The sequence below is a fragment of the Pteronotus mesoamericanus genome, unplaced genomic scaffold (assembly GCF_021234165.1).
Source record: "Pteronotus mesoamericanus isolate MK-2021 breed Mesoamerican mustached bat unplaced genomic scaffold, CSHL_Meso_final scaffold_232, whole genome shotgun sequence".
Lineage (NCBI taxonomy): Eukaryota > Metazoa > Chordata > Mammalia > Chiroptera > Mormoopidae > Pteronotus > Pteronotus mesoamericanus.
Window position 1 is genome coordinate 5906825 of NW_026555311.1, and position 12085 is coordinate 5918909.

At 38.0% G+C, this 12085-nt stretch overlaps 1 protein-coding gene and 1 pseudogene across 1 annotated transcript in view; both read left to right on the top strand.

The window, feature by feature from the left end:
• COL25A1 (collagen type XXV alpha 1 chain) overlaps positions 1–12085 on the top strand; it is a 481906-nt gene that overhangs the window by 263558 nt on the left and 206263 nt on the right. The gene's annotated exons all lie outside the window — the stretch shown is intronic.
• Positions 6624–7128, top strand: LOC129085294 (calmodulin-A-like; annotated as a pseudogene).

Below are 12085 nucleotides of genomic sequence, written 5' to 3' on the forward strand. Positions count from 1 at the left end.
CTCTGATGGCTAGTGATGCCGAGCATCCTTTCAAATGTCTCTGGGCCCTCTGTATCTCTTCCTTGGAAAAGCGTCTGCCCAGGTCCTTTGCCCATTTTTTGTTTGGATCATTTGTCTTCTAGGAGTGGAGTCAAGTGAGTTCTTTATATATTTTGGAGACCAAACCTCTATCTGACGTATCATTGGCAAATATATATTCCCATACAGTTGGTTCCCTTTTCATTTTGCTGATGTTTTCTTTAGCCATGCAGAAGCTTCTTATTTTGATGAGGTCCCACTTGTTTATTCTTTCCTTTATGTCCCTTGCTTTAGAAAACATATCAGTGAAAAAATTGCTGCGTGGGATATCTGAGAGTTTCCTGCCAATGCTCTCCTCTAGGACTTTTATGGTGTTGTGACTTATATTTAAGTCTTTTATCCATCTTGAGTTTATTTTTGTGTATAGTGTCAGCTGATGATCCAATTTCAATTTTTTGCATGTAGCCATCCAGCTCTCCCAACAGCATTTGTTGAAGAGGCTATTATTGCTCCATTTTATGCTTCTGCCCCCTTTGTCAAATATTAGTTGCCCATATAGACCTGAGCTTATTTCTGGGCTTTCTATTCTGTTCCACTGGTCTATGAGTCTGTTCTTGTGCCAGTACCAGATCGTTTTGAGTATAGTGGCTTTGTAGTATAGTTTGATGTCCAGTATTGTGATCCCTCCTACTTTGGTTTTCTTTCTCAAAATTGCTGCGGCTATTCGGGGTTGTTTATGGTTCCATATAAATTTTTGAAATGTCTGTTCTATTTCTGTGAAATACGTCATTGGTATCTTAATAGGGATTGCGTTGAATCTATAAATTGCTTGGGTAGTATGGACATTTTGATGATATTAATTCTTCCAATCCATGAGCATGGTATATGCTTCCATTTATTTGTGTCTTCCTTAATTTCTTTCTTCAATGTTGTATAGTTTTCTGCATACAGGTCTTTTACCTCCTTGGTTAAATTTATTCCTAGGTACTTTATTTTTCTTCTTGCCATATCGAATGGTATTTTGTTTTCTGATTTCTTCTTCTTCTATTTCATTGCTGGTATACAAGAATGCCTTTGATTTCTGAATGTTGACTTTGTATCCTGCTGTTTTGCCAAATTCACTTATTAGATTGAGTAGTTTTTTGGTGGAGTCTACAGGGTTTTCTATGTACACTATCATATCATCTGCAAACAATGACAGTTTTACTTCCTTCTTTCCTATTTGGATGCCTTTTATTTCTTTGTCTTGTCTGACCGCTGTGGCTAGGACTTCCAATACCATGTTGAAAAGAAGCGGTGGAAGTGGACATCCTTGTCGTGTTCTCAATCTTAGTGGGAAAACTTTTAGTTTTTGCCCTTTGAGTATGATGTTGGCTGTAGGTTTTTCATATATGGCCTTTATTACATTGAGGAATGCCCCATTTATTCCCATTTTGCTGAGTGTTTTGGTCATAAATGGGTGCTGTACCTTATCAAATGCTTTTTCTGCGTCTATCGAGATGATCATGTGGTTTTTGTCTTTTCTTTTATTTATGTGATGTATTACGTTTATTGACTTGCATATATTGAACCATCCCTGCATGCCTGGGATGAATCCCACTTGATCATGGTGGATAATCATTTTAATGTATTGGTGGATGCGGTTTGCCAATATTTTGTTGAGGATTTTAGCATCTATGTTCATCAGCGAAATTGGCCTGTAGTTTTCTTTCTTTGTAGGGGCTTTATCTGGTTTTGGGATCAGGGTGATGCTGGCCTCATAAAAAGAGTCTGGGAGTCTTCCCTCCTCTTGGATTTTTTTGGAATAGTCTGAGAAGGACAGGGGTTAGCTCTTCCTTAAATGTTTTGTAAAATTCTCCTGTGAAACTGTCCAGCCCGGGGCTTTTGTGTGCCAGGAGTTTCTTGCTTCAATTTCCCCAGCTGTTATCGGTCTGTTCAAGCTTTCTGTTTCTTCCTCCTTCAGTGTTGGAAGATTATACTTTTCTAGAAATTTGTCCATTTCATCAAGGTTTTCAAATTTCTTGGCATATAATTTTTCATAGTAGTTTTGGACAATCCTTTGTATTTCTGTGGTATCAGTTGTTATTTCTCCTCTTTCATTTCTGATATTATTAATTTGGGTCCTCTCCCTTTTTGTCTTGATGAGTCTGCTTAAAGGCTTGTCAATTTTATTTATCTTTTCAAAGAACCAGCTTCTGGCTTGGTTGATCCTTTGAATTGTTCTTTTCTTCTCTATGTCATTCAGTTCTGCTCTAATCTTGACTATTTCCTTCCTTCTACTTGCTCTGGGATTTATTTGTTGTTGTTTCTCCAGTTCTTCAAGTTGTAGTGTTAGGTCTTTTATTTGAAATGTTTCTATCTTTTTTAGGAAAGCCTGTATTGCTATGAACTTCCCTCTCAGGACCACCTTTGCTGTGTCCCATAGGTTTTGGACTGTAGTCTGTTCATTTTCATTTGTTTCCAGAAGTTTTTTGATTTCTTCTCTTATCTCATTATTGACCCATTCATTGTTTAATAGTCTACTGTTCAGTCTCCATGAGTTTGCAAGTTTTTGAAGTTTCTCTCTGAGGTTGATTTCCAGTTTCAAGCCCTTGTGGTCTGAGAAAAAGCTTGGTATTATTTCAATTGTCCTGAATTTGCTGAGGCTTGCTTTGTGTCCTATCATGTGGTCTATCTTTGAAAAACTGCCATGAGCATTTGAAAAGAATGTGTATTTTGCTTCTTTGGGATGTAAGGTTCTGTGTAAGTCAGTTAAGTCCATTTGATTCAGTGCATGATTCAGCTCCACAATATCCTTATTGATGTTTTATTTGGAAGATCTGTCCATTTTTGACAATGGGGTGTTAAAATCCCCTACTATCAGTGTGTTGCTGTATATCTTTTTTGAAGTCACCCAAGACTTTCCTTATATATTTGGATGCGCCTATGTTGGGTGCATATAAGTTTACAATGTTTATGTCTTCTTGATAGATTCTTCCTTTAAGTATGATAAAGTGTCCCTTTAGGTCTCTTTTTATGGCCTTTGTTTTGAAATCTATTTTTTCTGATATAAGTATTGCTACCCCTGCTTTCTTCTCTTGCCCATTTGCCTGGAATATTTTTTTCCATCCATTTACTTTCAATCTGTGTAGGTCTTTGCTCTGAGATGGGTCTCTTGTAGACAGCATATGTGTAGGTCATGTTTTCTTATCCATTCAGTTATTCTGTATCTTTTGATTGGGACATTTAGTCCATTTACATTGAGAGTTATTACTGATAGAAACCTATTCATTTCTTCCCTTTGCACCTGTGTTTTTCTTCTTCTCACTCTTTTTCTTCATCTTCTTAAATAAGTCCCTTTAGCATATCTTGTAGTGCTGGTTTGGTGGACACATATTCTTTTAGCCTTCTTTTGTCTGAGAAACTCAGACAAAAAAGGAAAAAACTCCTTATTTCCCCTTCTATTTTAATTGAGGGCCTCACTGGGTAGAGCAGCCTTGGTTGTGGGCCCTTGCTTTTCATTACTTGGAATATTTCTTACCATTCCCTTCTGGCCTGTAGTGTTTCTGTTGAGAAGTCAGCTCCTAGCTGTATCGGGGCTCCCTTGTATGTTACTCCCTGTTTCTCCCTTGCTGTCCTTAGGATTCTCTTTGTCTTTGATATTTGCCATTTTAATGATGTGTCTTGGAGTGGGCCTCCTTGGGTCCCTCTTGAATGGGGCCCTCTGTGCTTCCTGGATCCATGAGACCTTTTCTCTCCTCACATTGGGGAAATTTTCCATCATTACTTTTTCGAGGAGGTTCTCTATCCCTTGCTCCTCCTCTTCTCCTTCTGGTATCCCTATTATGCAGATATTATTGTGTTTCAGGTTGTCCTGCATTTCCTTAAATGCCTCTTCATTCTTTTTGAGTCTTTTTTCTATTTCTTGTTCTTTCTGGGAGCTTTTTTCTACTGTATCCTACACCTCACTGATTCGATCCTCGGCTTCATGTAGCCTGCTTTTGATTCCTTCTACTGTGTTCCTCAATTCAGAAATGGTATTCTTCATATCCTCTTGTGTCTTCTTGATAGTTTCTATGTCCTTTTCCAGGTTGATATAGTTTGTTGTAAGATCCTGATAGTTTCTCTGCAGTTTCTCATAGTTATCTTTGAGCTGGCTGAGCTCATTGAGCTTCCTTAGAACCATTGTTTTGAATTCAATATCTGATAGTTCCCTTGCCTCTGTTTCATTTAGCTCTCTCTGTGGGGATTCCTCCTTTCCCCTCATTTGGGGGGAACTTCTTTTTCTTCCCATTTTTGTGAAACTCTATTATTTATTTATTTATTTATTTATTTATTTATTTATTTATTTTTGCTTCTGCTTCAATTGATCCATCTAGATTTCCTGACTTTGTGGATTAAACTTCTATGGTAGTAGGCGGGTCTTTTTATTAATTAATTTATTTTTTCTTTACTTTTCTTTCTGGGTCTGCCTCTGATGATGTCAGCTGTTAACCCTATCTGACCTTAGGTTGTTTGAGCCTTCCAGGGATCTACTGTCTGTGTCTGACTCCTCCTTTGGGCAGCTCTGTGATCCGTTCGGCCAGGGATCCACTATTTCTGCGGGCTGTAATCGCATATCTTCTGGCTCGGTGCCCGCTTCTGCCTCTTGGGGGGCACGACCTGCCTGAGCAAATGAGAACTACGGAATGGGGAGGGACTCTGCTCCGCAGATCTCAGATAATCCTCCAGTTCTTTCCCCAGCCCCTCTGTCTCCAGTCTCTCCTCAAGGGTCTCTGTGCACCTGTGTGTCCCCTTTGGCCAGGGATCCCCTACTTCTTCCAGCCAGTCTGTACTCGGCCCCTAGCCCACACACACACACAAGCTGAGTGCGGAACACGCAAAAGACAGGTTAATTGATTCTCTTATGCCTGCGGGAGGTGGTAGCTGCAGAGTGGGAGGTGAGTTATGACCGGGGCTCTGCTGGCCACTGTCTCAGTTCTCTTCACAAAGTTTTTCTCGCCAATCTTTCTTCAGGCACCCGCCCACTCTCCTGCCGCCTCTACCCAGAGATCAAGGAGGGTGGCTGCCACTGCAAATTTTTGTGTTGACCCTTTAAATGTCTCTTTGCATCTCCAGCCACCTGTCTCTGGCAGAGAGCGCCCCTAAGCTTTTCGGGGTTGCGTTTTGCCTATGCGTTTTCCTGGTTTCAGCTGCTATAGTCTAGGGGTCCCTGTTTATTGTTCAAACCCTGTTCTTCTCAGGGAGATCCAACTGGTTGTTTCAATGTCCTTCTGGTGCCAGTGCCCGTGGGCACCCAGCCCACCCTCTCGAGCCTCCACCGCACTTCTCACCCGTTGGGATATGTGAGAGTTGATTCTACTGTCTGTCTGCAGCTCCAAGGCTCCTCTCCTTCTATCGTTCCATTGTTTTCCAGGTGATTACTCCACTATTTAGTCGCAATTTCAGTTTGGTCTTGGGAGGAGGTCTGCGTGACTGCCATTCACTCCTCAGCCATCTGTTTCTCCAATTTTTTTGTCTTTGAGAATCACAATTTTTCATTGTCCTCCTGAAATAATACTCTCAAGTAACATTTTAAAAAATCTTAATATAAAATATAATTTAGGAACCCTATATTTATAACTTCATTGATATAGTTTGGAAGATACAAGAATCATGTGCGGCTAAAGCATTTCTTTTGTTAGTTTCCATATCTTGCATATTGATATCATTTATAATTTAAAACTTGAAATAAAACTTCATTTAGATCCTGTAAATCAATTTACTCTTTAGGAAGCTGTTCAGCTTATTATTTAGCCTTACCTATTTTCACAAAAAGATATTGTTACCACAAGGTTTGCTGCCATAAAAAGTTGCAAAGGAGCACTTTTATGATAATTTATGTAATCTATTTTATGTTAATATCAGGTGCTTATTTTCAATTTTTTTTTTACTCATAAAGGTAACATGTATTAAAACATTGATCTGTAACAGTGGTTTTCAGCCAGCGTGCTGTGGCCCTCTGGTGTGCCCCAAGAATTTTTAAAGCACACAATACCTGAATAGTTAGTCAGGGGCACTGCCCTCTTTTCCCTTAGATTGTCAAATGAAAAAATGACAACAGCCAATACAACAATAACTGTCCAGTGTGAATGAATCAAAATTACACCTATTATTTTTTGTCAAATTGGCAAAAAATATGTTTTTTTGGTGGGATGCAGAATTTTAATAATCAGTTTGTATGTGCCATGAGATGCAAAAGGCTGAAAATTGCTGTTCTAAAGGAATCCATTCAAGTGCTTTGAGCACCTAGCTCAGATATCACAAAATGTATTTACTAAAATAGTTTGTCTGACCATTATGTTACCTGACTCCAAAGGGCATGAAATGTTACCTTCTATTTTAGGTAAAATAGATTCATGTTTCAATAAGAAGCAAAGAACATGATCAAATTTACAAAATGACTCCAGGGTTTTCAAATGTAGCAAATTTTTCATGAGCTTTGAACTTTTTTAGAGTCAACAGGGGATGTAGTGTTTCCGTCCTTTTTTTCCAAAAAGAGGGAGCCATTCTAATATTCACAGGTAACAGAATCAAACAAATCCTGTTACTGTAGCCAGAAAAAAATCAGAAGAGAGTCCAAGTGGACCAAGCGAGCTGAATGGTTGTGGGGTCGCATCTCGGAGACCGGTAACACTTGCAGCATGGCTGACCAGCCGACTCAAGAGCACGTTGCAGAATTCAAAGAAGCTTTTTCGCTATTTGACAAGGATGGTGATGGGACTATTACAATGAAGGAATTGAGAACTGTAATGAGGTTTCTTGGGCAGAATCCCACAGAAGCAGAGTTACAGGACATGATTAATGAAGTGGGTGCTGATGGTAATGGCACAATTGACTTCCCAGAATTTCTGACAATGATGGCAAGAAAAATGAAAGACACAGACAGTGAAGAAGAAATTAGAGAAGCATTCTATGTTTGATAAGGATGGCTATGGCTACATTAGTGCAGCAGAGCTTCGTCATGCGATGACAAACCTTGGAGAGAAGTTAAAAGATAAAGAGGTTGATGAAATGCTCAGGGAAGCAGATACTGAGGGCAATGGTCAAGTAAACTATGAAGAGTTTGTACAAACGATAACAGCAAAGTGAAGACATTGTACAGAATGTGTTAAATTTCTTGTACCAAATTGTTTGCCTTTTCTTTGTTTGTAACTTATCTGTAAAAGGTTTCCCCTACTGTCAAAAAAATATGCATGTATAGTAACTAGGACTTCATTCTTCCATGTTTTCTTCCCTTATTGTTATTGTCCTGAAACCTTATTTTAGAAAATTGATAAAGTAACAGGTTGCATGTGGCTTAATCTGGATATATCTAAGCCCTTCTGCATATTTTAATTTAGGTGGAATTGGTCAAATGAGGGAACATCTGGGTTATATCTTTTTTAAAGTAGTTTTCTTGGGGAACTCTGAGCATGTTGCTGTTGAGGTGCGGGGCTGTAACTCTGTGGGCTATGGCCAATCAACAATATGGATTTAAAAGTTGCACTATTGCAAAATTGGTGTATGGTCCAGGTATCGTACACTATTCTTTTGTACTGCTGGTCCTGGACCAGAAACATTTTCTTTTATTGTTACTTGCTTTTTAAACTTTGTTTAGCCACTTAAAGAAAATCTGCTTATGGCACAATTTGCTTCAAATCCATTCCAAGTTGTATAGTTGTTTTCCAATAAAAAAAAATTTTACCCCCCCAAAAAGAGTCAGAAGGCCAGTTTTAAGGTTGTTTTATTTTGCATCAGTCTATCAAGCCTTATAATAGTGCTTGATTGACAGAGGTATATTATTGTTGGTAGCATAAACCCTCCGAGGTATGAATATGACACTCGTGCAGCCTGTTCTGTTCCATCCAGCTTCAACAATTGTCAGCTGGATTTGAAGCCCAGAATCTTGTAGAGAGATGAATGAAGTAGACTTAGCCAAGTTAAACCTACAATGCTATTTCTGCCAATGTGGTAGAGGAATTAGGAAAAGAAATCTTTATAGAATTTTTAAGTTAGAAATTCTGCTATCCTTACTTCATATTGAAAAAACAATGTGACTTTTAAGTCAATGGGAAACCTTTTTCAGATATACTAATAACTACAACTTATAGTAACTACCTACCACGTCACTTTACACACTAGTTCTCTCTTTGTGATACATCAACTCTATGAACTAAAGATTTGTTGCACCCATTTTACACAGCAGGAAGCGGAGGGTTGGGCAAGTTAAGTAATTTGCCCATGGACTCACATTTAGCAGGAGGCAGAACCACAATTTGAACCCACGCCTCTCTCTCTTTAAAGCTCATTTGCATCTAGATTTCAAGAAGATTTTTACAGGTGCATAAACTTTAATTGTGTTGCCACTCTCTTTGTGGCTTTTTTGTTGTATCTTATCCTGCCATCTATTATCTATGGTTCATTTTAAGCTTTTCTTGGTTGTCTGTTGATCTTAGTTGTCTGTACAAAGAGTATGTGATCTTTCATACTGCCAGTTATTCAAGATAAACTTTTAAATCATCCAATTCTCATCTAATGGCAGTAAATTGTGTGGAGACATAAACTTTGCCTCTTGAATCAAGAAAGCAGGATATAAAAATATCATGTTTTCTAGCAAATTTTCTTTCAATTGCTTCAATTATTATATTCCTGCTTAATTATTAAAATATTTTTATTTCAATTTGCACTCAAAGAATGTGCTTTTGAATGTGTTGTAACTTTTTTTCTATAATAATGGGGTATTATTGTTTATCTTGTAGTAAGCAGTATTGCTACAAAATACCAGGATGGCTACATAAAGTCAGATGTAGTCACTATAACAAACCAAAGAAACAAACAAAACAAATCTGGAGAATTAATTTGTGTTTAAAGGCTGTTTGAAGACAGAGCTATAGTAGAATGACTTTAGGCTGTCAGATGGGTAATTCATTTTGGGACCCTGCACACCAGTTTGTTTCCTGAAACAAAAGGTAGGAAAAGAGAATATAACTATAATTCTTACACAGAATAGATTCCTCAGAGTCTCTGCATGTCTTCTGTTTTGAGTGATTTAAGCTACCATGTTTGAAGAGGGAACTGTGTTCAGTGGCGATTTGTTTCGATGCTTCCTCTGATGTTGTTTATGTAGATTCAATGCCAGATTAAGCAGAACTTTGGAATTCCTCAAGGGGCACAGAGAATGGGTAAAAACTCTACAGAATTAAATGAGTGTTAAGTTAAAAAAAAAGGAGAGGGAGAGGAAACATACACAAAAATATTGACAATATTTTCCTTTGCAACATTTTCTTTCTTGTCTATTTCTAGATACCATCTGTTTTAGAATAAAGTTTGCTGTTCCAATAGACATCCCCTGATATTTTAGTGGCTTTCCATAACAGATATTTATTTCTGACACATGGTGAGGGGCAATGCTTCTTGCAAGGACCCAGACTCATAGAGTTTGGCCATCTTTCATGTGTATAAGGTTCCTCTGGGCATAGACATACAAGCCATCAGGTAACATAAATAAGGAAAGAGAATAGAGGATCAAAAGAAGTACAAAATTTTATGATTTATTTCACTTCTGACCACATTTCTATGGTGAGAGTCAAGTCACATTTTCACACCCAGCAGCATGAAAAAGAAAGTAATGTAGCTGTGAACTCAGAAGAAAAGTAAACAAATTTGGTCCCCAGCCAATATCTGCTGCCCTGTCTGGAAATAATTCCTGAAGAAACAGACATACCCAGAAATCCCCAGAGAGATGTACATAGGTACATGACTTGGAAAATAATGTGACCTTTGTCTTATTCTAACACTGAGAGGAGAAAAACATCATCAAAATTCATATCACTACAAACTTGGAACATAGAAAGAAATAGAAAAGAAGAGATTTCTTTTTAAAAAGGTGATTTGTAAAAAGAATAGGGTATTAAGGCCAGACCAGGAGACTTAGGCCTCCCTGGTTACTTAACCTCATTGATAATGACGGCTTTTTATCTTTAAGCACATAGACAATCTTTAAAGCAACATCAGACACTGCTATGGCCTTCTCTTACTTCTCCTCACTTTTACTTATGCCTCTGATTGACTTCATTGCCCTGTATTGGGTCCAGGGTGACCTTCTCAACTAGAAATAATTCTGGTTATCTCTCTTGTTTCATATCCCCAAATGGTTTCAGGTGAAAGCTTCATTTTTACTAATACTTTTGTGAGAAAATGACTAAACTCTTAGAGTCACTTTTATGAGTTTGAAGAGTGAGCAACTGCCATTCTTATGGTGGGAAACATGATTAAAACAGAAAAGTAAGAGTTTAAGAATGAATCCTTTCTCTCCCAAAGATACCTGGTAGATGCAATGAAAGCTAGAAGAGTGTTTCTTTTTAGATTAAAAAATAAAAAACAACAGATAACACAAGGCAGTCATCTTTGCTGTTGGTTGCTGATCGGCCACCTGCATGTCTTTCTAAGATCCAGTCTATAAACAAATGGGGCATCATGTCACTTCTCCCTGTTTGACTGTCTTGTGACCAAATACTTAGTCACATTGCTGAATTACTAGGACTGTCTGCCTATGCAGACCTGTAAATATCTTTTGGGACACATTAGGGAAGTAATTAGTATATGACTTCTGTGTATTTGTGAGGCAATAACTAGCCATTGCCAGGAGAGCCACTCCAATGTAATATGCTATTATTTTAGTTTGGATACATTTTTAAATAATATTATGAACAAGGTTCAAATGAGTGATTTAAGGGCACATCACTCTTTCCCCATGAATGGCTAAGCATTTAATAATCATCCATAGCATGTGATTATGGAGGAGGCCTCAATTCCCATTATTCCAAACCACCTACTTAAAACACTATGATTTTCTCTTATTCAAAGAGTAGACCCTGCTTAAGTTCTGACAAGTGAACACCATGAAGTTGGTTTACATTTGGCCTAAGTTACTAAGTGGCCTATTTGTTCTGAATTGGGCCCTGGAATATAATATAGAAAGAATTCCCTCCTTTAGTTATTTTTTAAATTATATTTTATTGATTAGGCTGTTACAGTTGTCCCAGTTTTTCCCCTTTCCCCCCCTGCACCCAACACTGCCCACTCCCTCTAGCAATCCGCACACCATTGTTCATGTCCATGGGTCATGCGTATAAGTTCTTTGGCTACTCCATTTCCTATACTGTACTTTACATATCCATTGCTATTTTGTAACTACCTGTTTGTACTTCTTAACCTCCTCACCCTTTCATCCATTCCCCCACACCCCCTTCTCATCTGACAACCGTCAAAACGCTCTCCATATTTATGATTCCCTCTCTGTTCTTGTTTATTTAGTTTGTTTTTTAGATTCAATTGTTGATAAGTATGTATTTATTGACATTTTATTGTTTATGGTTCTGATCTTCTTTTTCTTATATAAGTCCCTTTAACATTTCATATAATAGTGGCCTGGTGATGACGAACCCCTTTAGTCTTTTCTTGTAGTCCCCTACAAGAAAAGTTCTTAGTCTGCCCTTCAAATCTGAATGATAGAATCTAAATGGGTAGAGCAATCTTGGCTGTAGGACCTTGCTTTTGATGACTTAGAATATTTCTTGCCAATCCCTTCTAGCCTACAAAGTTTCTTTTGAGAAATCGTCTGACAGTCTTATGGGAACTCCCCTGTAGGTGACTAACTGCTTCTTTCTTGCTGCTTTTAAGATTCTCTATTTATCACTAACCTTTGGCATTTTACTTAAGATGTGTCTTGAAGTGTGCCTCTTTGCAAGTGTGCCGTCTGTGCTTCCTAGACTTGTATGTCTGTTTCCTTCACCAAATTAAGGATGTTCAGTTGGTGTATCCTTCATTTCTGACTGAATCTTTTTTATGCTATTGAGGTCCTCACCAAGTTCCTTGAGCATCCTAATAACAAGTGTTTTGAACTCTGCATCTGATAGATTGTTTATCTTCATCTTGTTTAGTTCTTTTTCTAGAGTTTTGATATGTTCTTTCATTTGGGCCATGTTTCTTTGTCTCCTCATCTTGGTAGACTCCATGTGTTTGTTTCTATGTATTAGATAGAGCTGCTATGACTCCCTGTCTTAGT